This window comes from Microplitis demolitor, chromosome 5 (assembly GCF_026212275.2).
Source record: "Microplitis demolitor isolate Queensland-Clemson2020A chromosome 5, iyMicDemo2.1a, whole genome shotgun sequence".
In the NCBI taxonomy this organism is placed as follows: domain Eukaryota; kingdom Metazoa; phylum Arthropoda; class Insecta; order Hymenoptera; family Braconidae; genus Microplitis; species Microplitis demolitor.
The window spans coordinates 22107489-22128680 of record NC_068549.1 but is presented as its reverse complement, the minus strand read 5'-3'; the positions used below and the strand labels follow the sequence as shown (position 1 = coordinate 22128680).

General features: G+C 31.0%; 1 protein-coding gene and 1 non-coding gene across 2 annotated transcripts in view; one reads left to right on the top strand and one right to left on the bottom strand.

Moving 5' to 3' along the window:
- The window catches only part of LOC103572609 (headcase protein), a 98600-nt gene that overhangs the window by 7961 nt on the left and 69447 nt on the right, over positions 1-21192 (bottom strand). The window lies entirely within an intron of this gene.
- On the top strand, positions 13875-13946 carry Trnad-guc (transfer RNA aspartic acid (anticodon GUC)). The gene has a single exon. It is a non-coding gene; the product is annotated as a tRNA-Asp (tRNA).

The window sequence follows — 21192 nt, the reverse complement described above, 5'->3', positions numbered from 1 at the left end:
TGTGATGAATGCCGCAAATACACGACTTTTGGTTACCATAAATAAATTATTTAAAATATAGACATTTTTTACTTTTGTTCACGGAAAAAAATAACTGTTGCTGCAACGGGAATAAGTTCTGCAGCATAAGTTTGTCGCTGCAACAAGAAAGTTCTGCAGCAGCTACACGACAAGTCCTATTGCAGAATCAGTTCTTTTTTTTCCTGCAGTATTATTTTTTAAAAAATGATAATTTTGGTAATTGGTAAACTTGAAATTGCTTAGGCTTCAAAAATATTTGGTTTTGTCGGTTGCTATTCAGGATATTTTTATAAAATTAGTTATTGAAGCCACTAAAGGGGTTTTAAATTTTATGTAATCGTTCAATTATTTGTATTTTGTGGGCGTAAATTTAAACCGGTTGATTAAATCTTGTAAAAGTTGTCAAGTATTGAAAAATATTTAAATAGCGGTCTTTTGAAGAAAAGTAAATAAATGGTTTAATTAAAATTCTTCAGCAAACCAGAAGATTCAACACTCGGATGAACTTGTTCTGATTAATTTTCATTTTCGCGTTCAAACGAAAACTTATCCGCGGAAACTTTTACCCTTGACATTGTGTATTTTTTAAAATTTTTCGTAAAATCGAAATGGTCTTGAAAATGTAAATTTTTTTTTTGCTTGTTATTTTTAAATTGAAAATCAAGTCAGCTGAAAAAAAATAATCACGTACACGATCATCTTGAGCCGTAGAAAATCTTCGATACGTTTTGTCCAAACTTTTATATATATACATTTTATTTATTTTTTTTTTTTTCATTTGCTAACAATGAGATGGAGGAAGATAAAAATTGCCTCGGGTATTTTTCGGTGTATCTATTTTTTTCATCTCTTCGCTTTTCTTAAACTCAAACTACAACTTTTCTTCTATATCCTCCCTTTTTTCCAACCGCCTCATCATCTTTTTCTTCTTTATTCTGCTAGGATTATCTGCTTTCGAGGACCGAGAGTCGTAGGAATTAAATTGGAATGTCGTGTGCCAAGAGGATGGTGTACAAGAGCCCGGGTCCAGAATATAGACTCGTCGAGGGTAGAGGGCATAGCAGAGCTTCAGTTTTCATTATTTTAAAAATATGTCTTCGAAGCAATTTTATTAAAATGTAAATAATAGAATTCTTCGACAATTTTCTTTCAACGAGTAAATATTTTTGCGTCAATTATTCTAAAATTCAATTCGAATTTCAATAAAGGGCAGAATGACTTTTGATCAATTCGAAATAATAAAAAAAAAAAATCAATTAGTACTTAAAATACAGAGAATTTTATTTATCATTTCAGTTCTTCAAACTTTGATTGTCGAACGAAATAAATTTCTTTTCAAGTGAAGAAATATAGTGAGTTTTCAAGCGCAACATTCAAGTAGATCGGCTGATAAAATTTAAATTAAATACTTTGGGGTCGTCACAACTCAGCTTGCGACTTTTTTTCTTTTCTGGTACTATAGGTTATACTCCAAGTTCTTCTTCCCGGTGCTTTAGCTTCTTTTATTTTATTTTTCCCAACAAATTCCAGCTCATTCCGGAGATGGCAACTGAAGCACTCATAATTGCGACCCTTAATCCACCCTTAAATATTTTTAATCTACCGTGCTCTTCTACTCGGGACATTCTTCGGTGCGCTCATACCCAAGAACATGCGAAGCAGTGAAATATTGTGAACAAAAAAAAAAAAGTAATATAAAATAGTCGCGAAAAAGATTGATGAAACATTTTATCTCCATTGACTTTTTCATTAATACTTGATAGCAAGGGGATCAAAAAAAATAATACAACTTTGGGATTTTTCGAGGGAAAAAATATGAATCACTTCGTCTTTTATTTTAGCAACGATTTGTCTTCATTTGTCATTACTAAAATGATGTATGAATTTTCATCATTATTTATATAATTAATTAGATAATAGAAGGAAAAACAAATTTTTCATATCGTTTTCCGAAAATTTTCAATTCTCTCAATCAATTGACCCAAATAAATATGTTTTTCGTGAAGCAAAAATCGACTTTAGTTTTTTAATCAAAAAATGACTAAATCGAAGAGCTTTTGGCAGTAAAAGACAAAATGGAGGAGAAATACGGTAATGCGAAGGGCAAAGGAGTGTGAGAATAAGAATAGGTATAGTATGAGTAAGTTTCGTACGTGGGGTAGCCGGCGATAAATGACGAAGTGGTGGCTGTGCAAGACAAGAGCGAATATAAGCGAAAAAAAACGTTAGGATAGTAATCTGGGAGCTTACAGTCGTTAAAAGGTAACACGCTTCTGGTTTACGATTATCCTTCTGCGTCGTAACTCATGGGAAGCCAATTATTCTAGCGTATTATGCTGGACTGATCCATAAAAAAACGAATTTTTTTTTATTTACGAGTCACTCAACGGATTTTTGCATTTTTTCGGCAATACTTTTTATTACTTTAACCATTGATTTTTTTAATAGAGATTAGAATTTACCCTCGGAAAAATTCGCAGCAAAAAGCATCGATTGTAATGTAGCTCACTTTCAGTTAATGAAGAGGTTTTGAAGAAAACTGTATTTTTGGGTAATTAACATTTTTCACAATATATATCTTTGAAATACATCTAAACTTAATAAATGCTGTTATAGTCTTCATTAATATTCATTAGATATTCAATCATAAATTCTATTCAAGATTTTAAACCAGGGGTGAAATAAAGTGTGTGAAAAATTAAAATAAATTTTTCACTCCTGAAATTAACAAATTTTCTTTTTTTTCTTAGTGAATGCTATTCTGAACAATAAAATATATGTAATAATCTATGTCTGCAATGTTTTCTCAAGTAAAAAAAAAATGGATGCCAATTGTTGATGCTGCCAACTTTAGGCCTTCAACAAAATGGCGGCAAAAATTTTTAACCAGTCGCCAGACTAGAATTTCTGAAGTTTTGTTGGAATTGTGCCCGCATATAAAGAAACTTTGTATGAATTTTTGGAACCCAAACAATTCGTTTTCTTTTTTTTTTTTTTTTTTTTTTCTATGACGACGCAGTACCGAAAATGATGCGAAGAAATTAGAAGTCAATTGAAAAAAAAAAATTTTGTTGACACTATAAACCATAAAACTGATACATATAAGATTCGAAGAAGCGCGTAAAAGTAAATCCATAAAAAAATAAAATCCATAAAAGAAAAATCCATCTAAAATATAAAAGTTATTGTTGATGAAAAAAATAAAGAATAAAAGTTATAAAAATTTAAAGTTACGTTAGCAAATAAAGCTTACATAGTAAACGTGACAATAAAGCTCGAAAAATATATGAGGGTGTTAACTTTATAGTTTAGCTGCTACCACCGGGGTTGTACTCGCGGAATGAAGTACCACCCAGCAAGCGAACCAACAAAAATAATACAGCGAATAAAAAATATAAATAAAATAGCTGGCAGCGATAAAAACACGGTGCATTATAAAAGAGCTGAGAGGTAAGAAACCGGCTCATCCTTTCCTAGGTGAGATAACGACGCGATCATCCGATAAAAGACCTAATATTACCGCTTGCCCACAAAGCTCATTCTTTACCGTTTAAAAATATATGTAAATATGTTAAGAAACTTTTAATAAATTAAACATTAATACTACTCACGTTGCATCCACTATTAAATTCTCTATTTTTTTTCTTTAATAAATTCTTCGCTTCGGAACTTAACCATTTTTTATATTATGAATGAAATCGAATTTTTTATTACACTATAACTCTTCTAGTTTTTTTTAACTCATTTCCATCCTGATTTTTTGTGCAATTTAATTTTTTACGTCTTAATATATGATATAAGTCTTGTAAAATGGCTTGAATAGATTTAATGGAATGTGATATTAACGTTTTAAACGACCTAAGTACTGCCAGTAAAACGTCATATATTCATCCATTCATTCATTCAGTAGAGAGTGCAGTAGCTTCTTAATACCCAGTGCCCATCGAAATACATATTGGTATTCAGCGCGTAGTATTAAATAAAAAAAAGAATTTGTTAAATAAATTACTACTGTCTGGGCGCAGACGCCGGTTGGTGAACTATGCATGCATAGTCAACAGGATAAAAGAGACTTACGAGAATTAAATAGATAAAGTGAGATAGACACTGTGCCCAGTGATATGTATGATAAGTATGCAAGATATCTGATGGATATGATGGAAATTTAATGAGAGAAAAAGTTAACGGTCACCGATTTCGACTTTTTTGACAGTAATGTTTTTTGTGGCTGAGGTAAAAGACCTAGTACTCGATCAGAGAATGATTTACAAAAAAAAATTTTTTTTCGTGAATGCTATTCTGAAAGAGTACTATAAACCAAAAAATCAGCGTAGCAACAGAACAATTTACGAAGTTAGAACAATCAAAATTGGTGCTTGAATTTATGCCTAAAAGCTGCGTTTTTTACCATTCAATTGTATACATCTTGGGTAAAAAATTTTTTGATGAGTTTTGATATTTTGGATATGAGTAGAAAAGACTTCAATTTACCGATCTATATATTTCATATTCTAATGCGATTTTTTTAAACACAAGTTCATGTTTCAAATTTAGGGTCAGTACTTTATCAGCAGATAGTACTCTCTCTAAACATGAATAAGTTAAATTAGTGAATATTCACCTATTTCACTTATTCATGTTTACAGAACTCAATCACTTTATATTTGTATTCCTATTAGACGGCCAAAAAAATCGACTATTTTTTTTTAAGAATATCATTCAGTGAAAAAAGATCAAAAACTGTGATTATAGACCTTTTTTGATGTATAGTTACAAAAATACATGAGTGATCGGGTACTGAGTCTCTTATAATGATCTTCATGATTTAAATAAGAGTATTATAGGTTTTCTAAAACATATATTTGTAATTGCAATGATGTTTTATTGAGAAAATGAACCCGTTATATTATACACTCAATTAGATCGGATCGATTGACGGTACTTATATACACTAATTATTGATATTTAATACAAACATAAGTGTCTATCAATAAATATATATATATATACATATATATAAAATTGAATTAAAATAATTATTGAAAGTATAACAGTCAGAATAAGGAGAGCACTCAGTTGTTGGACAACTTGCTGGCGATATATCTAGTTGATTGTAAATGTACTCAATATAATCACATGAAATGTATGGATGTGAGTACATATAGCAAACAGAAAGCTGCTGTTATAGTCGCCATGAAAACGGGACAAGTTATTTTTTTAATTTATTTATTTATTTGCGGCATTAAACCGGCTTTAGCTTTTGGTTTTGGTCTTGTCTCTGTACTCATGTCCTGCTGGTGCACCAGGACACATTTGCTGTAGCAAGTAAATGCGATCTCAGTAGTATGCCAGCCAATGATACAGAGGGGAATAAAATAAAAATTTAAAATGTGAGTGTGAGTGTGTGAATTTGAATGAAATAAAAATAAATGATGTTGTTTAATCTGTCCTCTGTCTGAGTATAAATAGTAAAGAGACGACGATAGTCTTAGCGTAGCAAAGAACTCTTAAAAGTATCTGGTTCTATAATTTATTTAATCGTCATTGACTTCCTGCCATTCGTTATCATTAGACAAGACGTTTGTAGATCAGGAAATGTATAATATGCCAGAAATGACTTGGTGACATGTTAAAATTAAATGAATACATTGTTTTTAATTTTAAAAATATATACATATGTATATATATATATATTTTTATTATGATTTATTTAGCTAATGATTGATTGATGCTTTCGTAATATTTTTTTCTGCGTGTTCTGGAGGCTCTTGAATGGGTTCGATCATTTTATGAGCTAATTTATGTTTACGAGAGATCGCGTGACTTATGAATTGTGTGTGAATAGATAATAAATATCAATGCAAAATAGCAATGTCAACACATTCGAGTGGAAAGACAGATAGAGAGAGATAGAGGTAGTGGTAGTACTTAACTGATTCTATAAATTTCTCGGTGTCTGGTATTCTGACACGTGGATTTTTTTTAGAGAGTTGTTAAATGTTTGGTTCAGTGACCGGTAAATATACCCGTGATTTTATAATTTTATACATAACAGAGCCAAACTCTGCTTTCTGATTTATTACTTTTTTAATTACGCTTTTTAAAATAGATATTTTTGAACTTTTTTTTCTAGTATTACTTTTGGCTGCTTTTTATCGTCGCGCCGATTCAAATGATTTTATTCATATGTTAGAACTTATATATATGTTAGCGAAAACGAATAATTTTAATTTTTTTATGAACAGCTGAAAAGTTATATTTTTACAAATAATTCAATTTTTTATCAGAGGCAAATAGATCTCCGAGATAAATCTGTAAGATAACTATAAAATACAGCTTGTCGTTAAGTAAAAATTGAATGTTTGAAGATGTACCTGAAGATCGCAATGTTTTTCACGAAACAAAATACATGTTTACTGCATTGCATGTTTTTGCAAAAACGAAATGAAAATAAATAAATGTAGATCTTGATTTTTCAAATGTTTCACGTCAGCCAAAAATTGCAGCCACCCAAATTATTCCTTATGTCACCTCTCAGCAGCCAAATCACAAATTTTTTCGTTGCGCGAAAAATGTTCCGATTTTCAGATACATGCAAATTATGCTTTTTTTTTTTCTTTTAAATAACTATAACTCAGAGGCATTTTGTGCTGTCATGCTGCACCAAAGTGGGACTTATTCAAGATAAAATGCTCTACAAAAAAGTATTCTACGTTGTAGCTATAATTTGCATCTGTAAAATAGTACGAGTCACCAAATTTGAATTTTGCAGAAAATTCTTATTTTTTTCTAAGTTATCTCATAAATGACTGGATTTATGGCAAAAATTGAAATGACAAACTTCAAAACCAAAGTTTACTCATTACTCATATATAATTATACCTGGGGCAAGTTGATCAAGTCAGATACTGAATTAAATTCGAAATTTTCAATAAAAAAATTTTTTTTTTCTAAATAGTATTGAACATCAATTCGAAAACTCATACACTGCAGTAACTAGTAAGGTTAATTAAACTAATTAGCAGACTAAAAAAGTTAATTATAATCATAGCAGTAAATAATATTCGATGAAATAAATTTAAAAAAAACTAATTGAGCTCGGAAATGATTTTAATTTAACGTTTGCAAATTACAATATTTAACAGCACGCAAGTGATGAGTAGGTACTTGATTGTGATAATTATTCCACGCTAACAATCCACATCCCTTCGTCCTTTAACGCGGCTCTTGTATACTATACAGTAAATATGTATGCGAATAATAAAATGAATTAATAACGAACACGTGCAACACACTGGCGCCCAAGTGCAGCGTTTAGTATACAAGTGAATGGAAACTGCCGACAACTTAAAAAATTTATTATTATTATATATGAATAATAACAATAATAATAATTAAGAAAAAAAGTATTCACTCGTCATATCGCGGCACTTTGAATTTTATTAATTGATAGCCGTACAGTAAAGCTTTCAAGGTGATTCGTTAATTTTCAAGAGGATATATAACTACATTTTTATTTTATATTCAAATTAAATTAATGCTGTCAAGTACTTGGTTTCATACTCGGTACTTATTATTATCAATTTTTTTTTTTTTTTTTTTTTTTTTTTTTTTTTTTACGAGACTTCCATCGAACTAAAAGGGATAAATTTAATATTCACTCATAATATTTAATTTATTTATCAGACATTTGATATTCATTTGATTTAATTAACTCATTATTTCACTATTCTTATCACTCGATAGTAGATAATTGGGACGATATATATGTATAGTATAAAATTTATATAGTATATGATAAAATATATTTGAATAATTTCCGCGTTATCGACAGCAAGTTTATATTTTTATTCGTCTGCTTTTATGACGGCATCAGTAGCTCTTAGTGTCGTAGATAAAATATTGTAAAGACGGTATAAAAATAAAAAATATATAAATATACGAATACTTGTGAAAAACAAGCAGATAGTCTATAAATTGGATAAAAATTCATTTAAATCGTCAATTTTTTTTTTAACAGAAAGAATTTTTTCTGGGACTCTTTTTAAGGAGGAGACGAAAGTCATTAAAAAATAATTTGGTCAATTAATTGCGAATAACGGCTTGTATCGTGTTAACATACGGATGGAGAGATTGACGGCCGCAAAGGTAATCAATCATTTAAATAGTATTTTTATATAAATATATATAAATTTTAATCAATCAAAACTATTAATCATGTAAATTATGATCTCTAATTTCGAAAAATGCCCTTCCGGTCTAAATTTACTGGCATATATGGTCAATTTTTACGATTTAACGTGAGAAGAAACGTGAACAAATTGCTAAGCGAAAATAGATAACTCGAAATTTCGACGCTCGATTGAAGAGATCGAGGCCTTGGCCTTTAAATAAAATAAAAAGGAACATAAACAAGTAACTGAGACTAATTGAGCGATAATATAGTGTGGCAGCATGGATTAACCAACAAAAAAAAATCAGTCTGATGCATCAATGTCCTTATACTGCACTATAAATATATAGACGAAAATTAAGATATGAAAAAAAAGAAAATAGCGTCCGAGGCCTTTCATCTCGTGTGGGTAGGGGAAATGATCCATCTGGCAGTCTCGCGTGATACATGGGCATGTTGCTGGTATAATAATATTGCAGACCTTTGCGGGAGATAGTCGGGAGAGCGTAGGTCGTTGTGCTGTGCCAGCAGACAGGGAGTGCCACTCCAAACGAACCAGGGAGGAGTAGACTTAACTTGAACCTTGTCACACACACTCCTTTCCTCACCTGTCCACTCCTCTTTCCAATGTTCAATCTACTACTTATTTACCAGTCGTCCTGATCTCAGTCTCGGTCTCCGTCCCAGTCCTAGTCCCAGTCGCGATTTTCTCTTTTGATTCATTTCTTTTTTTTCTGCACTTAAGTTCAATTTTATTTTTATCCCATCTAACAACTTTTCGATGTAATTGATTGATAATATGCAGTAATTAATGCCACAGGATGTACAAACACTAGATTTGAATTTATCTGAATACAACTTTTTTTTTTTAATTTCATTAATTAATTTTTTTAAAGAAATCATTGATCTAATTATTTTCCTCAGCGCGATTTCGAAACCAAATGATCCTTCAGTTTATTCTACAGAAGATTTCAATTTTTTACGATTGATTACATGGTGCTGAAATTTTAATTGATGATGCCGCGTGAAAATTAGGCAAGAGAAAATTTCGGTCGGATTACAATTAAATGGTAAAAAAATAACAAAAAAACGATGGACGAGGAGTTAAAGCGAACGATAAAGGAATGGTTCAATAAAAAGAAGGGCGACATACAATCTTTACGGCCCATCTCGTCGGACCGTAATAAATCATGAGTCGATTACGAAGATCGTTTCGTAACACCCACAATCGGGACACATACGCCCCTGGGAAAGCGTATTCGTGCTAAATACAAATTGTTTGGCCTTCTTCTCATCCTTACATTCCATAATAATTCTCTTACCTTTTTTTTTTATTTTATTCCATTTATTTACATTGGTTTTATTATTATCATTATTTTTTATTTCGGGTCTCAGAAGTAGCAATTACGTAATCGAATTTCGAATGACAAGTCATCGAATTTCGGCACTTGCTTTTAATATACATTACACAGCCTGTCACTTATTAATTTACACATACATACATACATACATACATACATATATACATATATATGAATATATACATATTTGACCGGTTCAAAAAAATCGAATATTTTTTTTTTTTAAAAAACCCGCAGTAAAATATCTTCCTAGTCATGAAAAAAGAAGCCTGTGAAAACGGGAGCTCTTAATATCAATTTTGAAAAGTCGCTCATCATAAATTTCTATTTTACGTTTAAATAACATGGAAAAAAAAATTTTTTAACTTTGGAATTTTAAAACTCATTTTGGAGTTAACATGTCGGGGTGAGAGATACATATTTTAGAAGGAAATTGAACGCTCTAAATAAATTGTCTCTTATGTTTTTTCTCTAAGTCTACTCCTTTAAAAGTTATTCGAGTTTAAAGTTCAACATGTAATTAATTTAACCTTTTTTTCTTAAACTGCGGTATAATAATAAAACTCATCTTCGAAAAAAATTATTTTACAATTTTTGAATGGTATAGATAATAGCTTTAAGTTTAACACGATTATTTTCAGTTTATAAAATTTACGATTTTCACTTCAAATCTTGATATGATCTGATGCAGGTGCAGGTTTACATACATATACAAATATATAAATTTGCAAAACAGCTTTCGAGATCATCCATTAGAGATTACAAGTGGTACTAAGTTTCAAGGCTACCGGAAGATAATCATTATTGCTCTTTAAATCAGCAACTGATAAAAGCAAATTTAAAATAAAAAAAAAATCAACGGCCCGTATGCTTAAAAAAACATTTTGATAAAAATTTTTAAATATATGAAATGAATATTTAAAGATTTTATCATCCGTTTAGACAGTGGGACAGAAGGCTTCAATTATGCTGACAAGTGTTTTTTTATCAGCCATTTCTATGATATGTAATTATAAAATAGATAATTACTGTACTTGGTTGGTTTTTAAAAAAAATGTAACCGCTAATTTAAAATATTACTGCCAGCAGAATTGAAATTGTAAGATAAATTTCAGCTGACACTTGAAATATTCACTTTAATTAAAATTTCGTCTCAATCAACTAAATTAATTAACTTACATACTGACTATATCACTACTTTATAATTATCATCACTCAGCTTACTTGTAACGGATTAAATCATTGCCAAAAAATTTAATGACCTGTAATTTATAAAAATTAACAAAAAAAATCTCGAAAAGTTTAAATTGCGTCAATTTTTTTTTTCTCAGATTATTCGAATAATTTATTGCGTAATTAATTTGCATATGTGTAAAAAAAAAAACATAAAAGATATAAAAAGTAGATAGAAATAAAACGACATGATGACAAGTGAAAATAATTTAAAAAAAAAAAAAAAAAAAAAAAAAAAAAAAAAAAAAAAACCAGTATCTGGCAATAAGATCTTGAAACTGGGAGATAGGACGTTATTACAGGACTATAATGAGAGTGTAAGAGAGAAAAGGGATTTCGCAAAGTCGTCACGAGATAAGAGACAAGACCTTTATATATATAAATATATATAGTTTTAGGTGCGGTAGTGTACGAATGAGACAAGACCTTGGTTGTGGTCAAGGGTCGACTCGAATTAGAAGGGACTATTTTCATTACATAGCTTTCCCTCTTTTCAAGAAGAATTTGTACTCAACTCAACTCAACACGATTCGACTCGACTCGATTCGACTCCTAACTCTGAAACTAACATAACTGGTGTGGACCGAGTAGTTGTATGAGAAAGGATGAAAGGACGGATTATATTCCCGTTTGGAAAGACTAGCTGATCTCCCGGGAGTTTCTCGCCCGGCCGATCATCGCTCTAATGGGCCTGCCAAATTTCCGACTTGTGATCATTCGACTGCATTTATTTTACCTCGGTTATCTCTTCATATTAAAACTTTATTTTAAAACTCCATTAACTTATTACTTTCATAAATTTATTTATGCTACAAAATATTTAATAAAATTTTTTTTTTATTAAATAAAGTTTTTTAAAATTAAATTTCAAATTAAGGATTAAGTTAATTGGATTTTTTAATGCGTTATAAAATTGCAATTATGGAAACTAATTCGCGAAAATTAATTTCTGCATTATCGGCAGTTGAATATCTATGATTAGCTTTTTTTTTTATTCGATGAATTTCGTGTGGTGGCGTTAGTATCACTTAGCAAACAAAGGAAATAAAAATAAAGTTAATGTCGGCTTGGAATGTAATAACACTAACAGTTTCGTGATTAATTTACTAGGAATCTATTTGATAAAAAAACCAAAGCTGATAAAAAGAGAATCAAGTTGATTAATTACGTTTTTCGAAAAAAAAAAAAAAAAAAAAAAAAAAAAAAACAAGGTTACGTTCCGACAAACATCCCCAATATCCCCGATACCGAAACCTAAATTCCCAAATTCCTTAAGTTTCAATTCGGATTAAAAAAAATAAAATTTATCTATCATGAGTCTGGTATTAAATCTTAGATAACTGAAATTGCGAAATATTGAAAGTCATAATCTTTTTAAATAAAAACGACCTATTCAACGTTCTTGAGTAAATTAATGTACAAAAATAAAATGAATAACAATTAAAAAAAAATAAAAATTAAATTCTCAGTTATATTCAGTCAATTAAATATTCCTCATAACAATACAATAAAATTTTCACTGCACAGAATTTATTTCAACGACAAAAGAGCCAGAAGCAGAAGCAGCAGCAGCAGTAGTATTAGTATCAAGCAATGCGTACTCGTAAACACTCCGTTATTTACGAGTAGAGTGGCATTTTTTCAGGACCCATAGTGCCATTCGCATGCAAATCGCAACCGGAGGTCTCTCATTCTTCTCTCTCTCTCATTCTGTTAATACTCAAGATATGCAAATGTCACTAATTACTGGTAGCTGTGGGATTACACCGATAGCGAGTTGAGAGAAGAGGATGCCAGAGCTGTGGTTCCCTACTCTTTATTCAGCACAACTATACTGTAGTCCTCGTAGCAGTAATTTTCATCTTCCATTACATATATACATAACCAAACGAACCGGCTAAGCCAACTCTGTTCAGGTGTATGCATATATGTATGTGCATGTATATACCGATGATGATAGTCTTTACTAACATTATACAAGTAGATAGCTATTAAATTGTGTGTCTTTGTCTTTCTTAGCGCGAGTTTAGATGATACTTTATAAGAGAGATAACTAATGCTTTCCCTAACGACGACTTAGGTGTCTGGATCCTCTGGTTGCTTCTGCTTTTGCCACTGTTTTACTCCTGATCCTCGTCTGCTGGTGAATTACTTGCGTAGCAGCCTCTCAATTCGTAGCTAACGTTAAAAGATACTTATCTTAACTCAAGTGTTACCCATCTAGATACTTATTATATTATACAAGTAACCCTTTTGTTATTTTTTTATTTTACTGGGAGATATGGAAATTTATAGGCCTCAACCCACTTGGGCTTTTTAACTTTCTTTGTTTGCCGTTGTTGAAGATGGCAGGACTAATTAATTCATTTAGTTAATGGCTGATTTAGTGGATAAGCTGGGAGATTAGATTTAAGGAATTATTTATTGTCGTGAGGTATTTAAAAAAGGGAAGAAATTGGTTGGAAAAAATCTGAGAGGCAATGAATAGAATTCAAAGCAATGCCACTAAATGGAATGAATCGACTAAATGGAGTTTTCAATTTTCTGTTGAAACAAAATTTTGCACGGCATGCATTCAACTATACAGAAAATAAACCCGCAAAATCTTAACAAGAATCGATCATCATAATTGTAAAAACACCTATTCTTTTAAATATGTCTGCAAAATTTTGCCATGACCATGGTACCAATGCCAAGTCTTTAAAAGTACAAAATCTCTTAATTTATATCTCGTTAGATGCATAACCATATATCGGCCTTTACAAAGTGGGTCAATCATCTTCCTGCTCATCCCAAGTTCACGCAGCAACTTTCGGCCCTTTATTTGTTCTTCGATATTCAGGATTTCTCCTAACGCACCTAACACAAATACCCCTAGATATTTTACACGGTTGTTTTTTTATCCTTTCCCTTCACCAAGGTCACCTTAATTAACAAAAAAATAATTTTTCTAATTCGTGAGCTCGGGACACGTATTCACTCGCCGAACGTCACACCAAGAATATGCTGAGGTATATTCGATTGTGTTTCTGTACGAGCACGTATACGTTTAAATACGTTCACAAATTTTCATCAGTCATGTCAAGTCCTTGGTAGTATAGTGGTCAGTATCCCCGCCTGTCACGCGGGAGACCGGGGTTCGATTCCCCGCCAAGGAGACATTTTTTTTTTTTTTTTTTTTTTTTTTTTTTTTTTTTTTTTTTTACGTTTTTTTTTATTTTTCAAGATGACAATCAATTACATAAGCATTATAAAAAAAAAAAAAATAATAAAATAAAAAAGCCTTGACATGGTAGGTGAAAATTTGTGGACGTATTTAAACGTATACGTGCTCATACAGAAGACAGTTAAAACTTTATGACCTTATGGTAAAAGAGCTATTTTTCTATTTCTAAAACTGAGTCTATCTGATTTTATAGCTTTCGATTCAGAAATACCAATGAATTACTGAAACTTAATAGAGATACTTATATTTTTTTTTCTGAGCTAACATCTAATGGAAAAAATTTTTTTCTGAACTAACATCTAATAGAAAAAATTTTTTTTTGAAGCCTTTTTTCCGAACACCTGATCGGCTTAAGACAGTATGAAAACATAGACAATTTACGCAACAATATACATTTCAATAAATTCATTTATGAAAAGCGACTGCCGTGTGGAACATCAATTCTAGTTCTATACTATAAAGAAGGTGAAATACATCTACAGTGGTTTTGCCAGAAACCTGATTGATTGAATTGACAGCAGCATGGAAATATACACAATAGACACAGCATTAAATGCCTAAATATCTCTACAAGAATGCGCGTTTATTTTTTAGTATGTAAATGATATACTCTAACCAACCTTTTATTTGACTTACTATAAAAAAGCTGGAATAACACATTCATCATGATTTATTTCCAAGAAAAGTGATAGACTACTCAAATCAATGAGAATGTAAAATATAAATGCGAGATTGAATTTTAATTAAAAATTTAAGATTTAATGAAGTCACATAAAAATATAAAATTTATCTCACTAAAACCTTGAAACACCTTTACCCGGTGATTTATAAATAAGCTCAGTACAAAAACTCATAAAAGAAAAATAATATAAAGACATACATTTTCTCTTTCATTAACAATGTAATCGAAAAATCTTTATCGGCAGTTTCAGGTCGTAACGACAGGCCCTACAGGATGTAAACGTAACTTGGTGAAATTTCAATGGCTATATATCCATAGTACGGTTGTTGGTAATGAAATTTGAAAGCACCCTCCGGAAACTTTGGAAAGACTGTTACCCACTATTGTATATACATTTATATATGTATAGGTTATATATATATATAAATGAATGTATATAGCAGTGGTCGAGAATAAGAAGATGAGAAGCAAAACCAAGTAAAAGTAAAAGCACAGAGGCACAGAGAGCATCCCATTAGCAATAAACCAGCTACCCAACCAAGACTTTAAGACTTTCTTATATTTTCTTACACCTTCTTTAAAACTCATGAAAACTTTACTGCTTTTTATCTCTCTTTTGCTTAATTTCCTTTTTTTTTACTTAATATTATTCATATTTATAATTTTTTTTTACAGTTTCCTCAAATTGAAATGAAAGTAAAATTATTTGAAAAATATTCAGTGAAAATTTGGAAAAAGTTTCTATGGTGTCAGTGTACTGGTGGACTACTAACTAATTTTCAAAGAAAGTACTAAAGTCTTATCAGATAATGGTCGATCCATTATTTCATGAAAGCCGATTCCATTTTCGAGTGAAAAACCATCGGAAAAATGTTTAGAGAATCAAAAATTATACTGTCATAATTTTCTACCCTTTACTCAATTAGATCCAGAAAAAGCTGATCCAATTTAAAAAATCTGCTGACAAAATGGAATGACTTTCTTTTCATGATTCTTTGATCAGAGCAAATTTTAGTAGAAATAGTCGAGGTGCCATTAAGATTTTTTCTGAATTCTGCTGAAAAATGGATTTTCGTAAGGCGCGATCCTAATATCGAGACCACTGCAGTTTCCAATTCACGTCTACTAAGCAAAAGTTACAGATTTTTTTTAATGCAGTTGTCAATGTTTTCAAACTTCAATGTTCTGAAGTGTTATAAAGTGAAAAGTGTTGTAGATTGATAATAAGGTTAAATATAAAAGAGTAACTCGTTAATTTGTTACTTTAATTACCGAAAATAAGTTTAGTTGACGAGGTGATTATCCGACTTAAAGTTTTTGCTATAAAGGCCATTATGACACACCACGTAGCTAAGTAGCAGTGAAAATCCGTTAATGTTATCACTCTGTAGGATTTCCCTGTTAAATGTAGACTCTTACTTTAAATATAAGTGTATATAAAGGGGTTGTTAAATTTGGCTAATTTCCGAGGCTACATTGACGGGGAATTTAGCGGTGATCTTTACAGCTAAAACTTTTATTTAAATATTTTATTTCAAAAGTGTAAAAATAATAATGATTATTTAAGATTTAGATTAAGACAACAACAAGAAAAGTATTGTGAAAATAAATGACAGCGTGTAGTGGCACTAAAGGCTAAGAAGGGGTAAGCGTTTAACTACTAACGACGTATTGTCAGGAGGATAAGACGTAGAACCCCTGCTAAGTTGTATACAGTACAGTTATAAGCAACAGTAAGTCGTTAACAAGAAACTGTCCACTTGCTGTTTTACCCTATTGGAGGCTCCATACTCCCTGTAGTTGAGCTAAATACATATACACCGACACTAATACTAATACAATAATGCCGACCCATTGCACGAGTGTTAGTAAGACTTTAAGTGTATTGAGTTAATGAGGAAAAATGTACGGATTGTAGACAAGTCTTAAGTTATTACTTTTTTTTATGGGGATTATTCTAAATAATTCAATTTATTGAGATGTTAACTTAAGTGTATTAGGTTAGTTAAATCTTCATCTTCATTACTTCTGTTTAAATGGCTTCTAAAATGGGGCTTGACAACGGTATTTTTCCAACACATAATTGAAATGAAAATTTTCTACGATTTATAGAGAAAACTGAGAAAAAACCCATTATAAGAATGAATCTAAAAAAATTTGTTTTATAAAAATGGTCTGTGTTTAATTAAGGACGGAATGAAAATTTTAATTTTAATTTTGACCAACTTTTCCGGCGATTTCATATTTCGAGGATATGCTATTATTAGTAAATCATTTGTATCTTTTTTAGGACTCGCATTTTTAATGAATTTTTTTGTAAAGTACATTACCGAAATAAACAACTAGAAAACTTTTTTCATTAACCATTGCTCGTTATCCTAGACACACCCACATATACTGCACTCAACTCAATAGTGTGTAATCAGAAAAGTTTAAATTGTAGAATTGAGGGATGGAAATGATGAAAATTTATTCGTCCTAGTCTCAATGGGGCAGTGATGTGTTAGAAAATTTATTCACATGTGTATATATATATATATATATATATATATATATATATATATATATATATATATATATATATATATATATATATATATATAAATGTAATCTTCAGCTAGGTTGAGATTTAGACTTTATTGGACTCTAACTCCTGAGGGGGATTTAAAGGACATGCTCTCGTGGACTTGAATGATGTGAGAGGGTTCTCTTGGCAGTCTCTCTTCCTCTTATACTTTACTATAGTACTTCTACTACTACTACGACTAGTGGAAAGAGGCAACGAATCGTGCTTGAGTTTTCGTATTACTCAGAAACTAGTTTACGATTCCTTGGAGAGACAGTTTTGCCGACATTAACGCGAATTCTATCATCCCTAGATACTTTAAAATCTTATCTCCAAAATCTTTTTCTTCCTCATTTTATTTTTTGTTTGTATACTAACCCTCTAGAACAAATAATACTACGAACTTCAAATTAATTAAATTTCGTATTAATATTGAAACTAGCAGACCGCAAGTATGAAATGAAAATATCGAAAACTATGGAGATAAGATAAACATTTAGAATAAAAAAAAATATCTAATGTATGCTGAAGACGTCTCCACTTATTACCAGTAACCCTCGTTACGAAAAGACATTTTCATCTTACATTCCTTTTATATTTTTTTTATTTTCTCAAAATTAAGTCACGTTCTAAATTGAACTCACCAAATTGACTTTTTTTTACTGCTTTTTTATTTTTATAATTCACAATAATTCGAATTTTTTATACACTACCACTAGTATTCCAATCAGACAAGTCTGCTTTAATTATCTCGAGTAATTTATAAGAAAAAAAAAAAAAAAACTTAAGGGTCATGAGAAATTTTACGAAATTACAATCGAGATTTCAGTATATTTATATTCAAAGGAAAAAGAGAGGGAGGGAGAGAATAACCATCAAATTGACTTATCGTTATTGCAGTTGGAATGAAGATATTTACCATTCATTCACTTGCCAACCCTTCTATGGAAAGCTTAAGAAAGAGAGAGAGAAAGTAATGAAATTAATTGGCGGGATGTTAAGAAGACTCTCTAAATGAGTACAACCCCTACTTTTCTTCTGATTTCGCATATTCTTCTTCTTCTTCTTCTTCTACTTCTTCCCCGTACTAAAATACTTTATTTTTTTTTTTGCCTACCCAGTCCTCCACCCTTGAAAAAATTTGCATTGTAAAGCATCGCCGATAATAAACCTCGATTTTAGTTAACGAAGAGGCTCTGAAAAAAAACCGTACATACTTTTCGCCATCATCAGTAACCAGGGGTAAAGTAAAACTGAATGGTGAATAAAATTTTCAGGTAATTAACATTTTTCACAATATATATCTTTGAGTTAAATATATTAACTAAACTTAATAAATACTGTTATAGTCTTCATTAATATTCATTAGATATTCAATCATAAATTTTATTTAAGATTTTAAACTGAGGGTGAACACCGAAACAAAGTGAGTGAAAAATTAACAGAAATTTTTTTTACGTCCTTTTAATCGAGTCAAAGTCTAAGGCATGCTTTTAACCTAAATTAGCATCAAAAACCTACATTAGACTTTTTAGAACATGATTATTGTAAAAGTTTGAAATGAACTTAGACATACAAAGGCATGAATTAGATATAGAAAGACAGTTGAAAATAATTTAATGCCAACTGTTGCTGCGAACTTTAACCCTCAACAAAATGGCGACAAAGATCTTCAACATTTTTTTTATGAAGTGTCCGAGCCAGAACATCTTTTTTGATACTAATTTTTAATAGCATAGTACCGGAAATTAAAATTTCCAAATTATACAAAAAAATAAATCGTTTATTGATAAAGAAAAAAAAGTTAATCAACAAAACCACGAAAATGAAAGTTTAAATAGTTAGAGACAACGTCTTCCGGGAATTGTTAATTCAAACAAGTAGACGTAGATTCCTGTTCCAAGTCGTCAGTATGACGGACAGGCAGATATGGATGGGGGGTAAAGCGAAAGTGTAAAACACAGCTATAGATATCCCTTTAATTGTGTATTGTGTAAAGGCGCATGCGGTGTTTCGAGACGCCGGGCGTCGACGTCGACGCCGCTTCTACACTAGATACTGTCACGTACAGTAGCGTACAGACGTCAACTCGAGGAACGAGGCGGGGTTGTTGTCCGCTGCGGACGCATCACCAACCTGAAGAATCCATAGAAACGGTTTGCCTGACGTTGAAGTTTATGTACGTGTTTCCCGCTTTCTCTCTCTTTCTCTATATAAATATATATATATAATGTTTTTACTTTGACGTACGTATGAAACACTCTTCATTGCTTTGCTCCACTCTATCTCGTATTCCATTTAACTGTTGTTTGGCAATTGTAATAACATGACTATTGTCTCAGGTAAACAAGTTTAACCAAACTTCAACATAATAGACTACGAAAAATAACATTTTAAACATCAAATCTTCCATTACGATCTAAATTAGACATGATGTCAACGTTCTCGAACGAAATGTTCGCTCACACAATTTCGAAAACCAATTTACCGGAAATTGGCTGCGATCATATGTATAGTAAATACAAATATTATAATACATCATTACCTGGTCAAAAATAAAACCACCTTGGTTTAAACCTAACTGGCTTACTTAGTCACGATTTAAGGGAACCGAGTCCAAATTGTTTGGTTTTTAACCAGGGTTGTTTTAGAAATTACTATCGAATTCACTAATTCTGAGCTCCAACCGAACCACTTTTTGAAATTAGTGGTTAGGTTTGTTCTTGGAATTAGTGAATATTCACTTTTTTTCACTATTTCATGTTTAAAGAGTAAAACGTGTTTATACACTTTCAAAGAAGTTAATCGACGAAATTCACTAGTAGTTAGTGAATACTTACTAATTTTCACTAATTCGACTAAGAGATATAAGACCTTTTTATAGTTTTCTGTAAGGTTCTAGAGTCAAAATTTTAGCCTTAATTTCGCACTATTTTTGGATTTTGCTCCTCCTTCTATCATCAAAACAGCAAAACGGACCTCATTCCGTCCTTGACGAATAGTCTTAATTAAGAAATTTGTACCTAGATTTTAAGTTAGTAATTTTAAGTCAAATATACATCGATTTCTGTACGAGACAGCTCGGTCTCAATGCATTAAATAAAATTCAACTCAAGTTTTACTGCAAAACTTTGTACTTTTCTTGTCATTATATTATTGCAATTTTTGACGATATTCTCACGGCAAAACAGTCGTGCGACAAACCATTGGTTAACCCTCATTTTTGTAATATCAACTGCCAAAGTTTGATTTTCGAGTGTTTTGCTCATATATATATATATATATGAAATATGTTTTTTCCATAAAAAAAGGCTACTTACGAATTTTGAAATTTGAACCATAAAAGTTCAGCTTACCTGTAACAAAAAAATGATTGTTATTATTAAAAAAAAATAATGATATTCCAAAGATTGATATCAGCATAAAACAGTTAATGGGACTAAAATACTTAAATAGAGTATTTAATTTGTAACTATTATGTAAATTGAGATAAAACGTTTGGATAACGGAAAAAAAGTAATTATAAATAAAAAAAAAAAGAAAAAAAAATGTATATGACGTGAGACGTAGTAATAAGTCCAGTAGGGCCGTCAGTGTACCGGACGTTAGTTTCCGGTTGCCGAAATGCGAAATCCCGTGACCGCCCAGGGCATTTTGAGACACAATGCAGTCTACTGAAGCAGACACCGTGACGCCAAAAAGCATGCTGCATTTTTCGTGTATATTAAGTATACCATGCTCTAATATATCTGTATATATGTACGGGAGTCGTTAAGAGAAGCATGGGGGTGTGGACTGGTAAGAGTGACGCTTTGAGGATGAGTGTACTCCCCCTGGCTATTAATCACCGTGAATCAGGATTGTGTTGTCGGGTAACAGGTTTTCTTTTCTCTTTTTTTTTTAGTCATGCTACTAAAATACTCGGTAATA